General features: G+C 36.5%; 1 long non-coding RNA gene across 2 annotated transcripts in view; it reads right to left on the minus strand.

Annotated features, from left to right (window-relative positions):
* Positions 1-27,749, minus strand: part of LOC138715272 (uncharacterized) — a 126,007-nt gene that overhangs the window by 25,462 nt on the left and 72,796 nt on the right. For both annotated transcript variants that reach the window (XR_011336210.1, XR_011336209.1), the window contains exon 4: positions 12,062-12,175. This is a non-coding gene — a long non-coding RNA (uncharacterized lncRNA). The remainder of the gene's footprint in view (positions 1-12,061; positions 12,176-27,749) is intronic.

Raw genomic sequence — 27,749 nt, forward strand, 5'->3', positions numbered from 1 at the left:
CCATCACAGTGAAAAATATTGTTTCGACATCTTCATATCAAGTTAAATCTAGGTGAATGGGTTACTGATTCATCATCAAAAGGATCCGCATCGCACACGTTCTCTTGAAGACGGGTTATATTAAGTCACGGGTTACAATAATAATAATAATAATAATAATAATAATAATAATAATAATAATAATAATAATAATAATAATACCGGTTGTTCTGTATGGTTGTGAAACTTGGACTCTCAGAGAGAGGAACAGAGATTAAGGGTATTTGATAATAAGGTGCTTAGGAAAATATTTGGGGCTAAGAGGGATGAAGTTACAGGAGAATGAAGAAAGTTACACAACGCAGAACTGCACGCATTATATTCATCTGACATAAATAGGAACATTAAATCCAGACGTTTGAGATGCGCAGGGCATATAGCACGTATGGGCGAATCTAGAAATGCATATAGAGTGTTAGTTGGGAGGCCGGAGGAAAAAGACCTTTGGGAAGGCCGAGACGTAGATGGGAGGATAATAATAAAATGGATTTGAAGGAGGTGGGATATGATGATAGAGACTGGATTAATCTTGCACAGGATAGTGATCGATGGCGTGCTTATGTGAGGGCGGCAATGAACCTCTGGGTTCCCTAAAACCCATTTGTATAATAATAATAATAATAATAATAATAATAATAATAATAATATATCAGCTACGTATAGTACTTGTTCGGCTTAGTATCTGTCGTCTTGCATTTATATTTCCCCAAGCGACGGTTTGTGTTATTCTGACCACAAAGTCTCGCAAATGTAGAATATGCGGTTGGTTTTTAACCATACATAACAGGATTGAGGATAAACGAAACATTGAAATGTAACCGATGATGATGATGATGATGATGATGATGATAATAATAATAATAATAATAATAATAATAATAATAATAATAATAATAATAATAATAATAATAAGCTATCACCATTCCCATCGACGCTAAATAACCTAGTACTTGATACAGCGTCGTTAAATAACCAAATAAAATTAAGCTTATTATTATTATTATTATTATTATTATTATTATTATTCAGATCACTTAAGATTTCCATTAAGTTCCCTTCTATGTCCTCCACCCAAGACAACACACAATATTAGAATAACGATGTACAAACATCTATGCTATCCTAGGCGAGATTTCACACATAGCACACCAGTGCAGGACACAAGAACAGCAATGGCATTAAGCACACAGCTGATGAGGTACGCTTATCGGAGTTTTAGAAACAGTAATGGAAAATAGAAAAGAAGGTTTTAGATCCGCAATTCCCGTGTCGCCTCGGAGCTATCCTATTAATTGGCAGCCCTGTGTAATTTGATTACGTGTTCATCTTCGGAATCCATCAATCGCGCAACCAATTTGTTCAGTTGACGCGCAACTCTACAAGCCTCTGATACAATCAATCGGTGCACGCACATGCGTGATGTGTCGGCACGCAAGCTTTACGCTAACAGTTCGCCTCTGTACTTATCTCTTCGAAAAACAACCAATCAGGTCTCTGACGTCACTCAAATCTCCACAGCGACATTGTGTCAAAGCAGATCTTGATGAACATGAAACAAATGTCTGCAAAGAACAGATATTGTATCGCTCACGTACAATTTTGTTTACATCATACTGTACTATACAGAGAGTTTCCGGGCTCGTGTTACTAACTTTCAGGGATAATGGGAAAGGGCACATGTATCAATTTGAGATAAGGAACTGTGGTCCGGAAATGACAGAGTCGAAAGTTATAAGCAAAAATAGTTGTGTGGAAATGAAATAATTTTATTCCTCTGTACACCTTAATTGGGCGGCCGGGTAGCTCAGTTGGTAGAGCAGCTGGCTACGGACTGGAAGGTCCGGGGTTCGATCCTAGGTTGCCAAACTTTCAGAACGGCCCCCGAGGTTCACTCAGTCTCCTATAAAATTGAGTACCGGGTCTTTCCCGGTTAGAGCTTGGTGCCGACCACACCACCTCATTCTAGTGCCGAGGTCATGGAAAGCATGGGGCTCTACCTCCATGCCCCCAAGTGCCTTCATGGCATGTTACGGGGATACCTTTACCTTTTTACCTTTTTTACACCTTAATTATGTGTATTTATCTGTACATCTTACACATACTGTATTCATCTGACGTTGTTTACGTTGTCTACTTACAGTATTCCATTCAGTGCGCTGTCTGAGGGGAGGGGACGGAAAACTACACTAAAGCAATGCAGATGGTGTAATGTGTAACGGACATGGTCGGTCCTAACATGCACGTCTATAGACAGCAGTGTATGTGTACAAGTTGCAGTGTTCAGTCCATCAGTCCTAGTGAAATGGAGGAGTATACGAGAGCGAAATATCCAGACATGATTTTCGAATATGGATGAACCAATGGTAACAATAGACAAGCTCACAGATTGTATCGGGTTAAGTACCCACGTAGGAGACATCCGGCTCATACCATTTTTCAATGACTGTTCCAAAGGTTAAGGGAAGGAGGGCACGTAATGCCAAATTACAATTTCATTTCCACACAACTATTTTTGCTTATAACTTTCGACTCAGTCATTTCCGGATCAGGGTTCCTTATCTAAAATTGATATATGTGTACTTCCCCATCATCCCTGAAAGTTCGTAACTCTGTATACGGCTACATAATGCTGAGAAAACAATTATGTTACATAGAGATGTTCCTTAGTTGAAGATCCTAAAGAGTTTTCACCAATAAGATGAAACGGCCATAATGGTGAAATTACGAGAAATTGGACTAGAGAACATCTGCATCATAGACTTCGTTTCCACTGCAAATTCCACAAGTTTTGACTGGGAACAGAAAGCTGACCTGACAAGACTGTAATGTAAATTATAAAATGGACCCTCAAAATATGTGATAATATAATGATTTCTGCAAAGCTTCGTGATGAAAGACTTTCGAGGTTCGCATTTATTATGTATGAGTAACAAATTATATTCTAATGGACTGCGCCTTTGTTGTCAACCGTTCATGTAATATTCGAGTATTGCGATCACGAAAGCAAAATAAATTTAATGACAAATTTATCAGAATCCACCGTGATGTAACGAATACCTGGAAACTATTTTGATCGACGTTTTATAAACAGCATCAGCAATTTTCTTAGTCTTACTCGTTCGTCGCAGAATAGATGTTACGTCATGTGATTTCGTGGAATTTCCCATTAGTTCAGCTTTTGAAGCGATCGAGGCAGAAACTTGTCTTTCCGTCGTCACTGTCTCTGATATTTTGCACAGAACCTGCGTTCTGCATTTGCAAGCACGTTTTTCAAAGTAGGCCTACTATTTTGTACTATACAGAATTATCTGACCCTTGAACTAGAAATTACAATCAGTAACTTAACTCAAATATAGTCTATACGATATCTCAAACTGTTTCTCCTTTAAAAAAAAACCCACTAAGAATATTATTTCTCTGTTGTACGTCTTGATGAAACAAGAGTTTAATCATCAATCACTATCTATAACATAACGTTCTCTTAACTGTCTTTCGACTCAAGTTCCTTTATTGGGAAAGAGGACTTCGGAGTGAGACTAGTGGTCCACAGCTTGTAGCTCGCGTAACACTATAAGGAGTCCCAAGAAAACGAAATTGCGTGCAAATTTTACAATTTCATTGTTATTAGTAGAGTCCTGCGTTCGGTTATTTTGAATACAAGTTAGGTGTATATCGATCATACTACTGTCAGTTACTCAGAAGAAGACGAGCGGAAAGAATGTGACCTTCTAGACTATCGCTGCTGATAGTTATGAACATCGCTCAGATAAGTATCCCAGTAGCCAGGTTATTACTCGTGCAGGAAACATGAGTAACAATGCGTATGAAAATTAAAGCCAAGTTGAACAGAAGGAGACCTAATGTTTCCGCTTACTGCAGTACAAATATTGCACGTGTTGTCTTACGTTATCTGTTCACATCCCTTCCTCCTCAGTCCGTTCTCGTCTTCTCCTGAGTCACCGACAGTAGCTTCGCTTGGTACGGATAGCAAGTTGCGAGTCAATAGTTCTCACTACAGTGGAGTATTCTCCAATACTGTGTTTACATCTATTTATCCGTGTACCTGTGTGTACAAGTCGGTGAACAACAGGAATAGTACTTTTGTATAAAATACTACTTGGATTTAATAACAATAATAATTATTTATTTAAAGGCAGCTTATAATATGCAACGAAAGATAATTTTTACCAGGGATAGACAAAGTTAAAAAAAATACAGGAGCCAGCACATTTTTTCCCATACACGCAATGACAAAACCATTCGAGTTCAGATAAAGATGCAATTACTGAAATATATTAAACAATATGAAATATCTATGCAGGGCAAACACGCTTTCAGAGACGCTCTGTGCTATTCACTGTAGCTATGTAGTGACAATGTCTTGAGATGCGCAACAAATTTAAAAATATTAATCTGAAAAACACATTCGAATTTCTTCCTACAACAGCGTTTGATAACATAAAGGAAATAGAAGTCTTAAAAAAATTACAACTTAATAAAAAAAAAAACTTAGGCGCGACATAACAATTTTTAGTCGCCTCGGCTACCTTGCACCCGGAATTTATTTACCCCTAATTTTTAGGCTACAATAAGTAAAACGCATCTAGATACTTTAGATCTAATTAAAATTAAAATACACAAATGTTAGCACAAACTTAAACTAAAACAAATGAATGCGTGTTTTACGAGTCTCCACACATTACAATCAATGACTAAAACATTTGAAGTGTTTCGTCGGCCTCGGTAGCGCAGTTGGTATAGCGCTGGCCTTCCGTGCTCGAGGTTGCGGGTTCGATCCCGGCACAGGCCGATGGCATTTAAGTGTGTTTAAACGCTATAGGCTCATGTCAGTAGATTTACTGGCATGTAAAAAAAACTCCTGCGGGACAAAATTCCGGCACACCGTCGACGTTGATATAACCTCGGCAGTTGCGAGCGTCGTTAAATAAATCATAATTTAATTTTTTGTGAAGTGTTTCAAGTGAAAAATTTCTCCTTCTCTCTGATAAAATATATGTTCATCTTTCCAATGAAGTGCTTGCTTCCAAATACTTTTATTAGAGAACTGATCCCCAAGCGCCTAGTTTTGTTTTGTTTTCGTATGTTCACTGAACAGCAGACCTGGACTAGTAGCGTTGGATGCCGCTGATCTATACTCCCATGGCTAACGAGAAAGACAGGCTGCGGCACGAATCTGAGTCACGTGGTTATCATGGTCTAGTCATGGCCATCTTGACAATCGCCTAATTTAAATACATGTTTAAAGTTCTAAAAAAAACAAAGGAATTGCTATATTAAACTCATGTTGAACGTGCATTTATATATAAATTTGTCCAATGTTGGCCATGTTATGACTAAGAATGTGACGTCGTGCAGTAGCCTGTACTGTTGCAGGTTGCTAGGTACCTAAAACACAGGACTGTAGTCATTAGCTGCTATAACCGACTGATACAACACTGACAAAACAACTCTTCGAATACTATATAATTATGCAAAATTAGACATATAACTCTATAAATTCTAGTGTTTACAGTGAATGGAGAATGGAGACTGCAGAATTGATGGCATGGGAAAAGGGGCAGTAATATAAACCCTGCCGAAGTGCCGACTACATATTATCTATCCATTCTCTGAAAATATAACTCTGGTTTCCACATAGGCTAATAAAGCCGCATCAGTTAAACTTCAAGCAATGAAGAGGAACAATCTAACTTTTATTGTCGACTCGTATATTATTAATAAAGAGTTCCTTCATTTCTTATTTTTTTTAGACTTCCAGAGAATCTCACGCACTAGACAAACTAGTGGAAGAACCTCCAATCATGAGAGTAACATAACGTCGGATCTCTAAGACAACTCACTGAAAACAAATCATCAGAGGGCAACACGGCCAAGTGGGATTTGAAGTCACGCCTGTTTCCACGCAATCTTAAAGTTGCGCCTCATATGGCGAAGTTTTATTCTATCAATATTTCTAATATTTCTTATCCAGTCCATTTTAGTATAAACTACAGCACGATTACGTGTTGCTTACTTTCAATACCATCTTCGCCATGGTTCAAGTGGTAACGCTTCTGGCTACAATTGAGGGGTCTAGTGGAAAAAGGTTCCATGCCACATTCCTGTTGATTTTTGGTTTCTTCGATAATTTGACAGATCTTGCCATTTAAGATCTCTTGTGGTATATGTCTAGCAGACATGGCAAACATTTATAAATTCCTCTTCTTCATTTGAAGAGAGAATATCAGAGGAATAAAGCTACGGTTTGTTTACGGCCATCATCGCCGGACGCTCAACGTCGGCGATTATAAACGCTGACGATGATCGTCAGGAAGTGGTTTCTTTATCAGCGTACATCGCTGTCAATTCTCATTTGTTTGCTGCTATAACTCGATTCAATATTTTTGCATGACCTTCTCTAAATATCGGTTATTGAACATGTATGCGGTGATGTGCGTCAAGAATTTGCTTCAGAAGCAATCTCCAGCGGTCTGCGTCGCATCCAAAGATCTATGTTGGGGATCATCGCTGTAAAGAAACCGTGCGCATTCATTTTAACTGCTAGTAACTCCAGGCGATGATCGCCGTAAACAAACCGCAGTTTTAATGCTTCTCCTACAAAATTTAGTTTTTGTGGCATGGGCACCTTTTTCCACTGAGGCTCTCAATTTCAAAGAACCCGATTCTATTCTCAGCAGGAAATTGAGATTGATATCCCTCCCATTGAAATAGAGTGTGTTCTTTATTTGCGTGTGTTTGTGTTGTTTCGCGACATGCTAACCACACATGCAGAAAGTATTCCCAATAATGAATGTTTCGTAGCCATAGCAGTGGAACGGGTTGTAGTATCCAATCCTTGATGGTAGGAGTTTGACAAAACACTTTATGACAAATAACTTTGATAATTCTAGATTAAATTAACCTACGTATGGCAGCATGGATCTCAAAACCTAGGTACAGTCCACCCAAACATTAGTCACCAATTGTCAAAGAAAAACAACACCAGTGAACAGATTCCTGATGTGAGACCAGATCGAGTTAACCAGTGATCCAGCAGTCATCATCTACCATCGTTCGAATTGACGAACATTAATTTCTTAGGTAAGATTCGAACCCAATGATATATTTGAAGCAACGTTAACATCCACGAATCTTAATCAGACAACGTTAAGATATTTTACTTGTTTTAATCATGGCGTAGACAACATCGTATACGGCCCAAAGTTGCCCATTTACTATTACAAATCTTAAAAGTAAACAGATTTTATCAGTCCTTTCTTTCCTGACAGTAATATTCTCCTGTCGTTACATCGTCCATGTGTCACATATCACCTAGCAACTAGGTGGAAGCGATGACCAGCTCTCATCCTGGTCGTGGCGCTAGTGTGGCATGGTAGCAGCGTGAATCATCATCATACGCTGTTGCTACGCAGGCATCTCGTGCTTTCAAATCCCATTTCCCGTGGGAAGACTACATAAATAACCAATTTCGAAACTTGCGAAGTTAAACAGTGCTGATAAAATCTTAAAACCTATTACATGCTCACAGCGAGCTCTGAGACACAGAATAAGATCAGTCAGCTGACGTTCTCTAATCAAAGGAAGTGGAATTTTCTCTCCGGGAGATCTTTTGACGGATATGGCGGATGCGGTATAGATTTTCCAGAGTACTTTGGTTTCTCTACATGTTATTTGCTCATTATTGGCGCACCACATGATCTTGAATTTTAGCCGAAATAGTCTAGGCAAGTACTAAGATGAAATCGCCGTCAACATTATCAACTTTGCGTCCTCATGCTTGTGAGCCTATTACATCAGCCAACACTAAATATTCACAATGCGACTGAGCATGTAAACCTACCAATGTATTAAAAAATACTTCGCAATAACTCTTTTCGTATAAAAATGATGCAAACCTATAATATATATTTCTTCCCTCTCTTATCGATTAGGAACATATATATGCCCGTAACAAATGAAAAATGACTAAGCGCAGTTTTGTACATTCGTTCGGTTAAAGGCTTCATCAAGATAAAGAATTTAAAATTATTTTGTTTCAGAACCTCTTCGAAACTGCTGTATTGTCGGTTTACAAACAAAACACATTAAATAAAAATATTACTTCTAAGAGAAAGGCGTATACAATGTACATAATGCATGTGTATAAACTTAGAATCGGAAAATTAAACACACACAAAGAGAAACAACTTACTAAATATAATATTTCTGAGGATTCAGTATTATCAAGAGTTTCAAAATGCCTTTTTCTCAGAGATGCTTTTTTTTAATGTGTTTTTCTTGCAAGCCGACGATATGTGGTATAGGGGTTTGTAACTAGCCAATACGCTGGGGCCCGAGTTCGGTGCCATGTTCTTGTACAAAGCAGCAGCCCTTGGCAACCCGTTTTGTTCGCGAAGAACCTCTGACATACTATTTTCAAATCTTAGGAATGCATAAAATTATGTGATACATACATTAGCATGACTGATAAGTTGTAGATATAACTGTCATAGCTATTTCAGGTACACATTATTCTGTGGAAGTTTATTTTTGTCACCTGATTAGCCTTGTCTTTTTGCACAGTCTTCCTCCCTATAAAGGATATCAACTCTCATTTAAATCTGTAAATCTTTTTTTTTAAGTACTTACTTTATTTTTTTACCTTACCTAGTAATGCTAAAAGACTCGCCGCAAATATCTAATTCAAACGATATTACTTAAGTACGGTATGTACAAGTTGCTAAAATCACAAGGAAAACCGACTGTTAAACCGACTTAACCGCGAATAAGATATAATTTTAGGCACTAAAAGCTCGGTAGATGAAGAGAAAGAAAAGTTAATATTGAATATTGAATAGTATGCAGATACTAAAATTATAAGCCAAAGAAAAATGCATAAACATATTGTCTGACTGTGGGACAATTTTATATTTCTCTGTTCAGTCACTGCCCACTCTTGCGGGCGCTACGTATATACAAAGCGATGTTTAATTATTTTAAACTCAGACAGAGACCGTGATATAAGGTTCAGGCGACTTCGTGCATTTCCGTGAGTGCCGAATGATTGCACTGCATTCAATCTTTTTCTGATTAACTGAAGTCAGTGTGTAGGGGCCTACCTTTACTTTGAATGAAGTACTAGTTCTGTATTAAAGGAGATTCAAAATAGGCTACTTGACATACACACTTCTGATGTAAATGTCACAAAATAGTGGATTGCCTTGAAATGTCTCTTTCTACATCAAGATGAATGCCCCTGTCTTTCCAAGACTTTCAGATTTCAAAGAACTGTTAAACTTTTTAGTTGCATGCTTTGAAACATGAAGCAACATAGCGCGATAGTTTCCACACAACGAGATGGTACGCTTTTTGACATAATGTATAAGTCTCCAGAGAAAGTCATTAATTTCTTAGAGTACACAAAGTCGTATGTATTCAGATTAAATGACGGAGTTGCTGATCTAAGTTGACAGAGAGAGATGTCACCATCATTAAGTATAGTTGTTTCCTACTGCATTAACACAAAAATGCTCGCATAGCTATCCGTAAACACCGAGTTCAATTTAGTATTCATTTCTTCTATTTTAAGATGCTTCGGGGGAAAAGTTTCGTGTTAATTTTAGACTTACGTCTTTTAAAGCAGAGTTGACAATTGAGGTTATATGCAACTTAATTGAGTGTGGCATAGTATGGGGCAGAAACGTGGACATTACGACGAAGTGAAGAGAAGCGAATAGAAGCATTTCAAATGTGGATTTGGAGAAAAATGGAACGTGTGAAGGGGACAGACAGAATAAGAAATGAAGCTGTGCTGGAAAGAGAGGGTGAAGAAAAAATGATGCTGAAACTGATCAGGAAGAGGAAAAGGAATTGGTTGGGTCACTGGGTGAGAAGAAACTGCCTAATGAAAGATGCACTGGAAGGAATGGTGAATGGGAGAAAAGTTCGGGAGTTCGGGGCAGAAGAAGATATCAGATAATATACGACATTAAGATACAATATTATAGCAGTGGTCGTCAACTGTGGTGTATTGGTGCGCGGGCATGACGGTGGCGGCTCGACGGTTTCATGACCTGCACTCAAGATTCTATGATTTGGAAAGTCTTGAATGTATTTTTTAAATATTCTAGACTCCATACTCCATGGAGGTTCATCGTGTTTCAATTCAATTGCAGTTTGAACTCTTGGCTCTATAACGTGATCGGGAAATGAAGGAGAAATTTACAACCAAGAGACGTTTGTGTGACTTTTATAACAATCTTCCACAGGTCCAATTTCCTCGATTGCACAGACATACTGCTCCAATCTTGTGCTTATTTAGGTCAACATACATTTGCGAACAGTTTTTTTTCTTTGATGAAAATTAATAATCCTCGACATAGAAATCAACTGTCAGATCACAATTTAAATTGTGCATTGAGACTGTGGACCACTCAAACAGTGCTAAAAAAACATTAAGAAGTTTGTGAGTGAAAAGAGAATTAAAAAATCCCGAAAAATAACTGCCATTGTAGAGTAAATTTCTATTCGTGTTTCACAAATAGTAGCAATATTTATGTTTACTCTGTTTCTTTCATAAACAATTTATAGTTCCTCATTTCAATTATTCATCTCCTTTCAAACCTAAAATAGTACTGTTCATTATATTCATGGTTTAGTTAATGCATATTTATGTATATAGTAGCAATCAGTATTTAATTTAAAAATGCATACAAGGTTTTTATTAATTTGAATATTAAGTATTTAATTGAAATTATGCCAGTAATGTGTAACAATTGTACTATTTAATATCTTATTTTGTTTGCATACGTTAAATATTCTAATGCAATAATAAAGTTAACGTTCATTTATTAAAATCATGTCCAGTGTCTTGCTCATTATTCATTAAAAACAGAGACACCGCCACTGCACTTCTGCTCCGTTACCACATACTCGGTTGTTCGGGGCAAGCGAGCGAGCTAGAGAGATGCACAGTACAAATCAGTTGATGATCACTGCAATATATGGATCATATGAGGAGACAAAGAGGAAGGCAGAAAAAAAGGAAGGCCTGGAGAAAGCTGGGTTTGCAGTGAAAGACCTGCCCTTGGGCTGAATAAATGAATGAATAAGCCTACTGTTTCAAAACAGGCCTAATATGCCATAAATTTCATTGCTAGACGAGTATGAACTTTCGAATAAAATTGCCTTCCTCTCAAAATTTTCTCTCAGAATTTCCAGTTTACGTAGGGTGGCGCTAACATATGACGCATAGGAAAAATAGGCTACTTTCGACAAGTAACGCATTCCAAAAAGAAAAAGATACGCCACGTACTGTACTTAATATCAAGGAATTGTGATAATTTCTGAATTAGGATTAACAGAGAAGCGCGTCGAGTTATCTATCGATCCAAACAAACGAAATCACAATAAGTCAGATAAAGAAGTTCAGAAACTAAAACTAGGATGAGTCGATGCAGCAGTAAAAGTTTCGTGAGCGTTTATCGTCAACTGGCTTACAAGAGGCTGGTAGAAAGAGTTATGTTATCCTAACCTCTGCACTAGAATTGGATGTGGTCAGCACTACACTCCGGCAGTCTTTCACTCGCCGCAATGATCGGGAAATCGATTTTATATAAGATGTGGGCGTGTGAGTCGTTTTAAGTATGTAGAGACAGAAAAATATCCCGACTCAACTTGGGTTTGAGGCCGGGGTCAAGTCCGGTTGTCTCCCGCTATATCCATAGAACCAACGCGACTCTTTCGTGTAGTGGCAATGGTGGTGGCAATAGTAGTAATAGTATGGTTAGAAAACAGGATTTTTATAATTGAGGCGTTCTCTGAAACAGGAACTTAATTAAAAACTCTTGAATTTTAGATACAGAGCAAACATTTCAGATCTGATAAAACAGCATTGCGCAGAACGACGTTCAAACGTTTCTAGAGAACGTTATGTTTGCTGGAGGAAAACAATATTTTGTCAGGAGGAACATGTGTTATTAATGATTCAATTCATACTGGGAACAGAAAAAAAAGGACTTACAGGTAACAGCATTTTCTTGGGATAACTCCGTTTCCCCTGCTGCTATTTCCCAACATCACCGTCGTAGTTCAAATCTTGCCAGCGAATGGATTCAAATCTGACCAGCCAAACTATCTGAAAAGAAAATGAGAAAAAAATATGAAAAACAACTGCGTACACCATATTTCTATCGTATTCTTGGATCAGAGGAAGGACTCCACAACAAAGTACGTCAGAACTGGTCCAAATCACGAACTAGGTGAGATTCGAACCTATGACATGAACTCTAGTGTCAAAAAATACCTCAAATATTGTATTCACCTAGGCCAGCACGCACGCATTACTATGTTGTGGCCATACAAGTTAAAAATGTATTTATGACGCGATATGGCAGCAGACGGGGGGGGGGGGGGTGGAGAGGAGGGGCTAGTCTTAGGATGAGTAATCCTGGGCGCCATCTCGTCTAGAAATTTTATCGCTGTCAATAATCCCAACCCTCAAGCTCTTGCGCACGACTAAAATACACACGTATGTACAACTACTTCGCGTCTAGAATTATGGACACATTCCACAGAATTATAGGCCTATAGTCCTAAAAATGAATTGCTAATTTACTAATGCATATTTACATAATTTCAATTTACTATATTCTTATCTACTCTTAATTTAACATTTAAAACTATGGGGGCGTTATTCTGAATGTGAGATACGAGTAGAAGATATTTGAAAGGAAACATTCCTAACCAATTGTCCAAGCATTTTTCCCGCTCAGGCAAGTTGTAAAAACTTTCTACAATCATGATGTATCTCTCCGTTCGCATACTTCGCCAGAAATCGAAATTATAACATCATGCATACAAAATCAGGGCACTTATCTACAGTTAAGCACTTCTATTACCGCTGAAATTTCAGTCTGTTCCTTAAAACTTAACTTAAATTTTTTAATTTATTTTAGTAGGTTATTTTACGACGCTTTACCAACATCTTAGGTTATTTAGCGTCTGAATGAGATGAAGGTGATAATGCCGGTGAAATGAGTCCGGGGTCCAGCACCTAAAGTTACCCAGCATTTGCTCACATTGGGTTGAGGGAAAACCCCGGAAAAAACCTCAACCAGATAACTTGCCCCGACCGGGAATCGAACCCGGGCCACCTGGTTTCGCGACCAGACGCGTTAGCCGTTACTCCACAGGTGTGGACTACTTAAATTAATATACACTTTTTGTAGATTTCATTTCGAAAATATAAAAATAGAAATTGAACAGTATATTACGATACATACTGACAGTACAAAGTATTTGAACAGTGAAATGTTTTTGAAGTGTTAGTGAAATCAGGATAGAATCCGTGAAATGTGTCGTAGTTTCAGTGCAGTGAGTGAGTTGTCAGCGAAATGCATGTAGTTTTGAAAGGTACTTGTGCAGGTATGAACATATCACACTCGTGGATTTTAGTTCGAACTTAGGGTTAAGAGACAGATTACTTGAAATGTCATTTTAAGTGATCGTGCTTCATTTAATTTAGGATGCTCCCTGTATTATTATTATTATTATTACTATTACTATTATTATTTAGTATTATTAATTTACTATTAACTGTGTTTATTATTATCATTGAGTGTAATTAGTTACCACTGCCACCGGGTATATACCCATTTGCAGTGTGAATACATAAATACATACATACAAGGTTGGGGTTTTCTCGATTTTGTAATGCATTTCACAAATATGTATTGCATAATATTTTTTGTACAATAGTATATTTTGAAAATGATATATTTTAAAAAAATTTTAATACACAGAAGGCTACCTACGTACGTTAGATTAAGAATAGCTGACATTCTTAGCAAGAAGTTCGTGACAGGTGTCGGTAGATGGCAGTAGTACTTTTAATTAGAACCCTAGAGCAGTTATTTGTAATATTTCAACATATTTATCTAGGTTGGCAACTCTGAATTCAGTAAAATCAACTTCCAGTAAGTGGTGACAGTTTGCTGTAACGAAGTAAGAATACACGATCGTGTAAAAAATAAATATACTGGCCACGAGTATGGTGGTAACACAAGTTAAAATCACAAACCATGACAATTTCATTAACATAAAAAAACACCACGTATATAATCATATATATATATATATATATATATATATATATATATATATATATATGTGTGTGTGTGTGTGTGTGTGTGTGTGTTACTGAAAACTCTGAAATAAAAAGTTCAAAAAGTACCCTGCATATTACCCTAAAAGATTCCTAATATGATTGTTGAATATAATGGAATAAAATCAAATACTTTCCAAACTTTGTCCAGTACACATACATAGGCGCCGACAGCGATTAGCACGATGGAAGGCGTCACCTCAAGAGTGCGCAGTATTACTTCTATGGAAAGACTATACTGTGCATGGTCTAGGGTCGCACAGCCTACACCAGACAGAAAGCTTTCGCGAAACTGGTTGACTTGGGAAAGATTTTTAACAAATAAAACCACTATTGCAACACAGTCTCTGAGAAGCGGAGGAGGAAAACATGAATTACAAAGAGGTTACTTGCATCCTATTGGTCGAGAAACACACCATTCGTCTCTTTCGCTCATGAACTCTATTGGTGGTGCGTGGTACTTGCAGTCTTTGCTTCCTCATAATGCACTTGCATTCGCTTAAATTAAAATCTTAACAGTGTAGTATCCGATTAACTTGCAAGACATTGGTGTTGGGTAATAAAATACTAGTAGAAAGCGAGCGATAAGCTTGCAAACATAACTATTTTTAACCTAATTGTAATCTCATGACCACTGCTGAGAGTTCAGTAGTCTTATTTAACCTGAAAGGCCGGTATATGAGCCTGTTAACGAAAAAGATTGTTAATTGAGAATACTGGCTAGGCCCCTGCAGTTAAAATTGAAAAACGAGGGTTTTCGTAAACCACGAGTATTTTCCCTGGGCCAACTCAGATAAAACGGTTTAAGTACACATTCCCGTGAATCACTATAGCTGTTCCAGAATATTTAAAAATAAATATTATTTAACGACGCTGTAAACTATTTTTATATGTATGTATGACTTTCCTATTTTTGTCCTTGTTTCAATATGTATTTTACTTCTGGTAGCGTGGAAGAGAAGGCCTCATGGCCTTAACTCTGCCAAAATAAATAAATAAATAAATAAATAAATAAATAAATAAATAAATAAATAAATAAATAAATAAGTAAATAAATAAGTAAATAAACAAACTACGCGTTCATCTACAGTCGATGAACTGTGTCACAGAGAGATGGTGAGTCGAGAATTCGCCACGGATTACCAAACGCTCCGTCTTCCAGTTTGCGAAAACCTCGCAGGTAATCCACCCCAAGAGCAATCTCTCAACACGAGTTCCGCTGCAAACTGGAATACCACGCGGATGGTGCTCTCGATTATCTAGACATTTTGTGGATAATCGAAACTAATGTATCATTGCAGAAATTAACCGAGAATATGTTGTATAAAACATATTAATTCCAAATTTAAGAGAATGTGTTAACATATAAAAATGCATGAACTTACATAAAATTTAACGCGCATTTATGACCTCGTCAATCCCTGTGGCGCCATTTTTAAAGCTCTGGTGCACAGGATTTTTAAACATCAAAGTTTGATTGTAATTCGGCGTAACAAGAGCTTTTTCTTTATTCCACGTTATGTTATCGTCGCAACTACTGAACTAATGCTACGTGCATGACATTTTAAAAAACATTCTACAGCCTATTCCTTACAAATGGCTCTTAAGGAACCCGAAGGTTCATTGCCGCCCTCACATAAGCCCGCCATCAGTCCCTATCCTCAGCAAGATTAATCTAGTCCCTACCATCATATCCCATCTCCCTCAAATCCATTTTAGTATTATCCTCCCATCTACACCTTGGCCTCCTCGAAGGTCTTTTCCCCTCAGGTCTTCCAATTAACACTCTACATATTCTTTAGTCTATTAGGAAACTTATATCTGGAATAGAAATGTTACTTAGTTGCATTTGAAAAATATTCCTCCATATTTGAAGCGTCGGCTGGAACAACGTTGTAAGTTACAAAATTTTCATTCGGCGTGTTTCCGTGTAATAATGTTGTATGTCATGTTACCTCGCTATACTCTTTGGCTCGCAACTGTCCATCAATGCAGTACGTGAAATTTGCCCAATCAAAAGTTTGCTACCCTACAAGAACAACGTTGTACGTGTACACATTTTTGCAGCTCCTGTAAATTTTACCAAATGTAACTTACAACGTTGTTCCAGCCGACGCTTCATTTATTTAAAAGAACCTCTAAAATTCATTGTTAAAATCTAATTATCTTAAAAATTTTCAAAGCCAATGTACTGTACACACTTTAAAGAACATGCTTTTAAGAGTAAAATGTCATAGGCATTTTGAATTTGTTTTTAAAAAATGGGCGAGATATATCCAATTTAATGAATGATTGTATTTTTATAATTTGAGCCCCAATTTTTTTTTAAATCTCGAATTAAAATTGCTGCAGCAATGATATTTCTACATACAAAAATTTAAAACTGTGCAATTAGGAAGGAAAAATTATATTTGTTCTCTTAACATCAAATTTGAGCAGTTGAGTTAGTTTTAATGGTAGGTAGATAAGCTACGAATTTCACTCAAGCGAAATATTTCGTCACAAATTCCAGAAATCGAGATACAATCTCTTGCAATACGGAGTACCGAGTTTTTGCCGAGGGTTGAAGCGGGCCGAAGCGAGGTAACGGCTACATCACCCTTTTCTAGTGCTGAGGCCTAGCTAGAATGCATTAACTCTTTGTATACCGTGAGCTCTAATGGCATACACACGGACACACTATTAGGATACGTAATGTAGCAGCGAAGGCATTTAGAATATGGCAGTGGCAGAGCATATTTGGGAGAGATTTTTAAAACAATGTTTATATATATATATATATATATATATATATATATATATATATATATATATATCTCCAACAGAACAATTACGAATGGTTATGTGGCATCTCGGTTTCCCCCATCCGTTTCTGCTGGCCCCTCTGTAAAGGCTAATGAATGTGCTGTTAGGCTTTTTCCTGAAAATATTTGCTGTGAGGAATTAGAATTCTACGTAATATCATAAAACTGTTCAAAATGATTTAAAGAAACGGGTCACGTGATTTTGTTTCCCACGTTTCGACGATCCTCGGACATAACCATTCAGTCGGACAGTACATAAAGAAAAAGTGGTAAAGGGATTCGCGTGAAACGTTTATGTTGTTTATGACTGTTATTGTGAATATGGTTCAGATTATAATGTTATTTGGAATTTGAAATACAATTTTTGATAATTATTTTCATTTGTTTGTATATTCACCGCATTTAAATTTAACAAAGTCTTCTTATTAACCCTAATTACGGTACTTCATAATTGCTTCCTCATTCCATGTGGCCTGCAGTCTCGAGACAATCTAATTGAAAGTCAAGAAAATTTCACACGTTCAAGTTGGAAGCTTCGGAAAAAAAAAAAAAGATTTCATTTTAATGAACTTGCAATCTCTCACACTATATTTTTATTTTTTATTTTAGTCGGTTAATTTTACGACGCTTTATCAACAGCTTAGAGTATTTAGCGTCTGAATGAGATTGTGATAATGCCGGGGTCCAACACCGAAAGTTACCTAGCATTTGCTCACATTGGGTTGAGGGAAAACCCCGGAAAAAAACTCAAACAGGTAACTTGCCCCGACCGGGAATCGAACTCGGGCCACCTGGTTTCGCGGCCAGACGCGCTAACCGTTACTCCACAGGTGTGGACCACACACTACATGAAAACTGATAATTTTATTAACACAGCCTATACAATCTGTTGTAACGAACCAATTCCAATAAACCAGTCATTATTATTATTATTATTATTATTATTATTATTATTAGCAGCAGCAGCAGCAGCAGTAGATTTTCTGCCCATTTCCCCGTTCCAATCACTGGATTTTCAATCAAACTCGAGCAAATTCCATATAATGTTCCATATCCGCAATATTACGAGTATTTCCTTCACTAATTCAACACGGCATCTGTTTTTAGGCGTAATATTAATATTTATGATCGACAACACTCATTGTTGATGAAATAAAATGGATCTTGTATAACAGAACTTTTTCCAGCTTTCAGATTCATTATTTTAAAAAACTTCGTACCAAAGTAATCAAATTCTGATAAAAAAAATATCAGCTTTAAAATCCAAATACACACAATGCATTATGAACATTTTACATATATACAAATTACTTTTCAAATATATTTAGGATTTCATGACGAATCATGGCGTCGCGGCCCACAGTTTCACAAATGATGCCAACGCGAGAAACGTACATATAATCTGTGTGCAAGATGCATCGAGCATGAGATCGGTCGTGGAGATACAACACAAGGTCGTCTTGGAGGAGGCATTTAATAGCAACGCTATACGCTGGCTTGTTGCTAGGATACAGGGCATGTTCCGGGCGTCCGTATTATTTTACCGGTTACAGCAGATACCAGAAGGGGCGGCTGTCTCTCGGGAATAAGGCGGGCCGGAACGTGGAGCAATGACGCAAATCTAGCCTCTGAACTAGTCTTGTTATATTTGTGAACAAAATGAATGAAAAACATTCAAGTCGATTGGTTTTTCCTAGCGCTATTATTGCTTATTATTAACCAACCATCTATTTAGAAATACATTCTTTAAAAAGAGAAAGCAATGAGATGATAAATGCAGAAGAAACAGAAGTTTTCATCTATCCGCTTTAACATCATAAACAATTTGCAGAATCCGAGCGCAATAGAATCCTGGTTCTTTCAGTGAGCCTTGAGATACCACCACCACCACCACCACCACCACCAATAATAATAATAATAATAATAATAATAATAATAATAATAATAATAATAAACATAATAATCTTGCACTCCAAAAGGTTCGCATGCACTTGACAAATTTCAGGGTAGGCCTACACGCAATAAAATTTCTCCCCGATTCACATCACGTTACACAAAGAAAAAAAGTTGGACTAAATTGTTTAAGTCTCCCTTAATAATGCCTTCCTAAAATACACGTTTCTATAAACACAACTCTATAACCCATTAGTACTGACTCATAGTTGGCGGCATAATAATAATAATAATAATTATTATTATTATTTTAATTATTCGTTATGGATTATGGGCTCGAGTCATCCGCAGAAATTTGGATCCGGTGTCAACCGTCTCCTCATAGGAGAATGTCAGAGCATCTTAATTTTCGCAAAAGTAAAAACGTAACGCGCATATATTTAAAAAACCTAAAATTATTGTTCTATGCTTACAAATTACAACACAGAACGAGACGGAAGAGCTTCTAAATTAATCCCCCATCCATACAATGAAACTGTCGGCAAAATGGTATAAGAAAAAAAAAAACCTTAAAAATATACACGTCTTCACCCCCTAGGAAAGTAAACACCGTAACGGAAGTGCAGCGATCACAAAATAAAATTCGTCTGAACAAAATCAAGGGTTTTGAGTTACTTTAATATTATTTTATTACTTTGGACACAAAGACTTTGAAAATAGTTTATTGCAGCATTAGCAGCATCGGTGTATATACGCCAATAGAAACAGTTGACTTTAACCTTTATAAATAGAAGTCTGTATCTGTTTAGTTCACAGGTGTCAATGACTTGTATTCACACAGAGCAATGCCGGACAAGACAAGTGGAAGAGAAAACTTCAGAAACACCTCGGAATAAACAAGACAACCAGTATACAGTATATCAACATTCTTCATATTCTGTAGTGTTCGTTTGAAAAGTGTAAGAGACCATCCACGGAGCACTGGTGAAATTGTACGAGTGAAATGGAAGTACTGTATAACCTCGATAATCCGAACTAATTAGGACCAGGAGTAATTCGAATTATCAAATATATGGAATTACTCTACCTGAACTTAAAAAAACATATTGCACACTACTATAAATATAAAAGGATAATAGGAATCATTGTCTTCCTTTCCTATTCTGCTTAAGGGGTTAGGTGAGGCTTACAGCAGTAAAATTTTGGAAATATTCAACATTTTTTTCCTTCATTACTGTATCTTGTACAATAATGGAAATTAGTATGTGTAAAACACTATCCTTCTACTATATGAAAAAAAAATATTTTTACGATTTAAAAAAATTATTTACCTTTTTTTTTTTTAAATTCAGTTTACTGTGCAGTGATGAAGCGTTTCCCAAACAACTCAAAACTATCCAACATTCTGTGATGAAAATTTGTGTGTATTTATGCAGTCATATCTACAATATGATGCAAGATTGCTTCTCTACCTTTGATAGATTGTCTGATAAAAATAACTTCATTAAAAAAGGTCAAATATCAGTATTTTCTTCTAACAGAAAATAAAAAAAAAATATTTATTAAGGAATGTAGTTGAAAGAGAATGATATTGTAAACATGAGTTTCAGCAATAAAATAAAGGAGAGGGGGCATGAAAAAGTTAACAAGTTTATGAGTTACGAGGAAAACGCTTCATCGCCGCACGGTGAACTACCATCATTATGAATTAAAAAAAAATTATATATATAAATATTTTTTTCATATAGCAGAAGGACAGTGTTTTACACATACCAACTTTCTTTATTGTACAAGATAAAGTAATGGAGGAAAAAAAATGTTTAATATTTCCAAAAATTTTACTGCTGTAAGCTATACCTAACCCCTTAACATTCCCTTTCATTCGATTTATACACCACTGCGGGTAGACGAGGGAGCTCTGTTGGATCTTCTTTTTTAATATGCTCTCTCGCTTTCTGTGCTTTCCTGTATTGTACGTAATTCGGCAGTGCGTTTGGATTATCGAGGCTCTCTCTACTGTACCCTAAAACTTGCCCACAGAGATTTAAACAGCTTAAGATCTTTGGATGATCGAACCATGATACTCTTACAGAAAAAGCGTCTTATTTAAATGAGACTATTTACAGAGGAATGATTAGATGTGATTGGTGCGTCGAAATTGCTCTAACAAAACCTATCCCATAGTAGGCCTATTATTCTGTACCACAATACCTATCCCATAGCTAGGCCTATTATTCTGTACCACAAACTTAACGAGACCTGTTTGGGATCAAACTTCAGTTCTTTGCAGATGAAGTCCGCAATTCATAACTATGTAGGTGTACTATATAAGAAATTATGTTTACGAATCCGTCAAAGTATAGAGTAAGGGGGAGGAGGCAGAAAATCTTGAGACTCAAAAATGAAATAATTAAATTTTTGACGAATAAAAACTAAGAGATGCAGTACCCTCTGCAGTGGCTGAGTGGCCAGACCTTCAGCCAGGTCTGAGATTTTTCATTTAAAAATCCGTAGTGACACTTTGGCGGATAAGGTCTCTGTTGGGGTTTTTCTCGGGGTTATCCCGTTTTTCCCCATAAGACAGTATTAGTGGCAGATTTTTTATGGTAGTCCTACTCTCATTAAGTTCCCGAAGGCATTATTTTATAGCATTCTTCTAATGTCTTATTATGCATGGCTGCTCCAAAAATTAAAAGAGAACGATTGTTAAAATTTTTCAGTTTTAATAAAGATTCTAAGAATTTGCACACATGTAGGTCTACGCCGTGAAGTACAATACGGTATGTAATACCTTAAGCTTCCATTCAATGCTTTAGGATTTTGAACCCGATCCCAAGTAGGGTAAAATATTTCTTGCATAATATGATTTTGATAAAGCAACAACACAAGATAGAAATTAAATACCAATAATTAAGTCAATAATCCTATTTGGACGTGTGTGTGCTGGCTGTCAAAAACTTTCATTCTGTTCTATCATCAGGTTAAGTTATTTTTCCCCAAAAATAATAACATCTGATCCACGTCAATTCCTCTCCTCTAAACGTTGTTATTTCAACATCCTATTTGTCTTACGGGTTTCACAATAAGCACGTATAGCTGTTATATCACCACTGTGTATCCTACTGCCAGCCCAATGCATCCCGTCAATTGCAATATATTAGTCATGTGTGGCTCACCATAACTTATCATATAGTTCAAAATTCGTACATCACGACGACTATTACTGTAGTCTGAAGTGTGTACAATGTATTTGAAATGGTTAGTTTTGTAGCTGGAAATCAAAATTAACGGTATGTGTACTTATTTCAGAGGGTATCTGCTAGTGTCGTGAAGGGACGTCCTTGAAATGTGAAAAATTCGCAAAACTCAAGAACTTTTAGAGCTCTATTGTTAATGGAACAAATGAATCGCGTTGAATTCGAACCCATGGAACATCGTCCTTATTGTCATGGCAACAGAATACCGCGAGGGTATTAGAAGCACCGAACTCCAATTTCAGTGGTGGTCCCAAGAAGGTCAGGAGGTGGGGAAGTGAAGGGGGAGGGGGTTGACCAGGGACAGGTAGCAGGTAACGGACATTCCTACTGTTGGTAAGTCCATGGATCAGGAGGGGGAGGAGGGACGGACAATGGGCACGACGGGGCTCCGCCCCGAACAAGCCGCCTACCAACAGCGGTGATGGGGACGAACACATGCAAACCGACGACTCGGAACGCATTATAGAATGGCCGCTTCCTCCGGCACCCCACGTGCGAATATCTCGTCTATACTTCCTTCAAGTCTTGCCGTTAACGACGCTAAAACTTTCCAAAATCCTACTAGACCACATCCTCTGAAAAACCAACTCCAATATCCTTGAATCAGAACTTTTTACAAATTTCATCCAATATACCACTTCCTACTTGTTTTTAGTTAATTAGCCAGATAACCATAAATTTCCTTTCTACTGCGTTGCTACCATGTAATAGCAGTCTCTCTTACATGAGTATCATGGAGAAGAAAAGAACTTGCACATTTGCATAGCGAAAGGCTGCTCCCCCCCCGTTTTATATTCCTCCAGTAGGTTACGGCCTTTTTCAGACTTTTCCCCTAGCCCTTATATTGTACATGCAAGTTCATTCAATATAATGATGCACTCTGCAGTGAGGTAGTGAGTGACTGTCTTGGAAACTATTCACCTCCACAACCCCCTTGCAAAGACTGAAAAAAAAAAAAAATATATATATATGTGTGTGTGTAATTTTCGATATCGTACCTCTACCACTCTGTAATAATTCGTTCGTGTTAATTTTAGATCTGCAAATTTCCACAAACATCCCTCGATTTAAAGGTGTAAGAGAAAACCATAATAGTAGCATATGACACACACATACACAGCTACCGGCGTAGCTCAGTCGGCTAAGACGTTTGCCTGCCAATCTGGAATTGCGCTCGGGTGCGGGTTCAATCCCCTCTTAGACTGATTACCTGGTTGGGTATCCCCCCCCCCGAGATCTTTCCCAACCGTAAGGCGAATGTCAGGTAATCTATGGCGAATCCTAGGCCTCATCTCGCCATACACCAACTCGCTATAACAACTTCCATCGACGCTAAACAACCTAGTAGTTGATACAGCGTCGTTAAATAACTAAGTAACACACGCACATCCTTCGGGTAAAGAGCAGTGTGAACAGAAAACATATTTAGGCTAAGCTGAAAAAGCCCGATATAGAAGAAAAAAATTACAAGCAATCTCCACAAAAAAAAAAAGACCAGACAATGTAGACAAAATCCCGCGAAACACGCACAGGAATTCACTGTCGCAAACCAGAAATAGACCAACATTTTCAAATGCGCAGTTTCTTGTTAATTGGGAACTGTGGCGTAATTTAATAAACTGAACACTTTAAAAATCGTTCGTCAGACGTTTTCACTGGAATCGGTATAGCTACTTGTATTGATGGAAGAGCAGTCTTTTGTTTCAACATTTTCATGGAAACTCAATTTCCAATCGTTAAATACCTATAGAGAGATAACAGGACACTTTTAAAAAGAGCTTACATAAAATGCCGTACATCAAAGGTTGGATCAGTAAAGAATTTCATGGTTAAATAACTTGTACACGGCATAGAAAATGCTTACATAACACTGCGTCCTCTATACGGAACGTTCCTATTCATCGATATAATACGGAGAGTACTACCCCTCCCCTCACACTTTATAACATTATGAAGTATGGGGATTTCATATTAGAAAAGAACAAAGACATCGTATATGAATTAAACAATACATTTCTCCCTCATTTTTCTTCGCACGAAGTGTAAATTGAATAATGGTAAAATCACCACTACCACCACGTGCCTAGGCTACTTTTCCTAGTGCGTTTAATTAATATTTTTCTTCTTAATTATGGTCTATTAATCTAGTGTAATTTCTGGTTGTGTTATTGAAATTATAGACCTACTCCATCTCACGCAATTTGAATGTATCTTTCCTTATTCCATTATCATATTTCTATCTTGTCTGCCGCAGCTTAATTCACAACCACCCTTATCACTTGCGCCATCTGAATCCCCAAGGTAATTTTTTTTATATATGTTTAACATGGGATAAGCACATCGAATACATATGCACAAAACTATCAAGAGTTTTATATTTGTTAAAGAAATTAACGACTTGAGTTTCTCAAAATTATTTAAGATGTGCCTACTTTTGTTTGTTTCAGTCGATAATCCGATGTGCCCTAATTTTCTGGGGAAATGGAACCAAAATTGGAAGCGTCTTGATTTTTACAAAAGAAAGCCATTAGAACTATATGTAAATCAAACTATCTGGAACACCTTCTGCCACTTTTCAGACAATCACGGATTTTAACAATCATAAATTTGTGTGTGTGTATGTATATACATGATCTAGTACTTTACACTCGACAGAATATCGACAATTACTCATTAGTGACCAATATATGATCATGAAATTAGAAACAGTGAACAAATTAATATTCCATATTGTAGATTACACAACAGCAACACAAACTTTTTAATTATGGGGATGAAATTATATAATAAACTCCCCAATGTATATTATAAATTACCAATCAATAGCTTCAAAACTAGATTTTACAATTGGTTATTAAATAATCCTTTTTATTCTGTTGCTGAGTTTTTCAACACAAATTTGTATTAAACTGTATTTTAATAAATAAGTTTAATTGCAATTTAGTTAGTTTTCTTTAATTTAAAAGTTTCATATTATTTCATGTTTTCATTGTATTATTTAAACTTTACTGTTTCTTTTATTAGTGTTTTTTTTAATGTATTTATATGTTTTTCAATGTATTCTGACGAACCCTAAAACTGTATGTCTAATGGCCAAATAAACTGAATTGAATTATTAAACGACGATACATCAAATGCGTAGTTATCGAGCGTCGAAATTTGTATAAACGATGTGAGTCTCAGAGTATTCTCCATGGAACTGCCTGGCATTCGTATTTAAGATGGAAAAAACTCAACCAGGCATGTTCTAGGGATTCGAACCCACGTCATAGCGCAGCCTCGAAGCCCAAGCCCAGCCCGCTAACCCTAGCACATAGAGGTACGGTGAACGTCTACGAAACCAAAATACATATAGACTAAAGCGTTCGGAATTTAAGAAAAATACCACTGGATACCTATATATACGCCTTCTTAGTGGGCATCCTCCCCTCTTTGTAATATAGCCTAACTAAAATTAGTTATGCAACGATCATATAATGATAGCTATTGAGACGAGTGCCGGAGAGTATGAGAATTACAACTGTTTTTCTACGACCTGAGTTAGCCGAGACAAAAATTAATTCATTAAAAATTAAAATTAATGTTTAGATGCATATTTTTTTATATTGACATATATTATATATTTCTTCCATATGGAAGTATCAATAAGGTTTTAGCACTGCCTGCTGGATCACATTCTATGGCTAGATAATGGGAAACAAAAGAATGCAAGTGATTCTTATTTCGTCATTGTTCCTGCAATAACTCCTGTGACATATTTATCGATTTTCAGATTTTTGCTCTATTAAATAACTTAAATAGTGATACAACAAATAATAAAATCCCCTATATGTAATTATATTTCTTTGTTTCGAAAATGTAAGAATTCACAGTCTCCAATGTACGGCTGCGATTGGATGAAAATGTGTTTTTTTCTTCCTACTGAAAAATTTTATATTTTGCACACAAGAGTTATTGCAGGAACAACGGCGATTTGCAGTTCCTATATTACGACAATAAATAAATGAAATCACAGTTCCTTTTTGTAAGTTATAACGTTAACTGAAATAAAAAAATTATTGAATAATGTCTGATTCAAGAAATCTTGATGAAAAGAAAATAATGGAGATAGCTGTAAAAGTGAGCAGTACTTTATTACCTGCAAAATCAGTTTGATTGAAGCATTTAACATCTCGAAATTAATGGTATTTATTGAAATAAGAAATTTGTATCGAAATTACAATGAATGTAATTTCGATACAGATGATCACTGCATAATAAATTCATTTCAGTATTATGGTTGTAGATAAAAGTTATTTACGTATTTTATAACGTGTATAAAATAACAGAAATGCACCTAAATATTGTAACTAAACATTTTTTTTTTCCAAATATAAACGCTTTATATTTCTTGTAAATAGACTATTGGTTTGTTGTATTTCCAATAACTGAATAAATTGAATATACATAGGCCTACTCCCGGGTAATAAAGCAAAATACAAGCAGGGGAGATACATTTATACTCCATCTGTGAGAAAACTATCAATGAAGCAACGGTGGAATGATTAACAATAGTAATATACGTTACAAGAGCGGTATGTTGACGTTTTCATGTTCGAGGAAAAGATTGAAAAAGCGAAACGTAGTTGAGCTTTTTTAATTTCCGAGAACATGAAAACAAACATACCGCTCGTGTATCGTACATTTTTTGTGCGGAGATCGTTTATTACATACCTGAAAGACGAATTTCTAATTAGTTGCAATGAAATCTCCATGTTGGTTTCTGTTTAATGACGGCAACTTCGAAACACCAAAATATCTTTCTTCAACATTGTTGCTATAAAATGTTTTCTGTGTTTGCTATACTCCAGCAGGCCGTGATATACGTCTGTCTTTTTTTTTTCCCAGTCTATAAATGCGAACTTAAAACAAACGGTAAGGTTATGTAATGATTTATTTTTCATTTTAATATTTTAACAATATTATTTATATAACATACTGCAGTAATAACATCGGCATCTGGAATCTTGTTGATTTTTTCACGGCTTCCTTAATGTTACTTGTATCAGGAATGCAATACGTTTCGTGGAGTAGTAGACTTTACTTAATTTTTGCAAATATTTAAAAACAGTAATTAACATTGCAATTTAGGTGAAATTGCAGTGGTAAGTTTCCAATTTATAATTATTACTATGTTAAACGTCTCTAAAAATAATATGTTAAAAGCCTAAAGCAGTAAAATGAATGTCGCGCTTAAGCGGTAAGAAGAGGGAAATTGTTGTGTGTGTTACGTTGGGAATACTGAATGTGGTATTTCACACTTACCGCGAATTGGTTCTGTGCGGAAAACAAGCAAATACGCACGATCTCGCACAAAGTTATATGCTCGATGCATTTGAAAAGCTGGATCAATACCTCTGTCCATCATAACTGCAGCTGGTGGAAATCATTCCATAATTCTCGATCATATTCGAGTAGTTGGCACGACCTCACGGCATGCTGATTGCATCGAGCTATTTGTGAAAACTTAACAGAAAAACCAGCTCTAACACGAACGGCGCTCATACTTAGATGTTTCATGTCAAGTATAGTTCACTTGAATTTTTTTGTAAA

The sequence above is a fragment of the Periplaneta americana genome, chromosome 15, assembly GCF_040183065.1.
Source record: "Periplaneta americana isolate PAMFEO1 chromosome 15, P.americana_PAMFEO1_priV1, whole genome shotgun sequence".
Classification (NCBI taxonomy): domain Eukaryota; kingdom Metazoa; phylum Arthropoda; class Insecta; order Blattodea; family Blattidae; genus Periplaneta; species Periplaneta americana.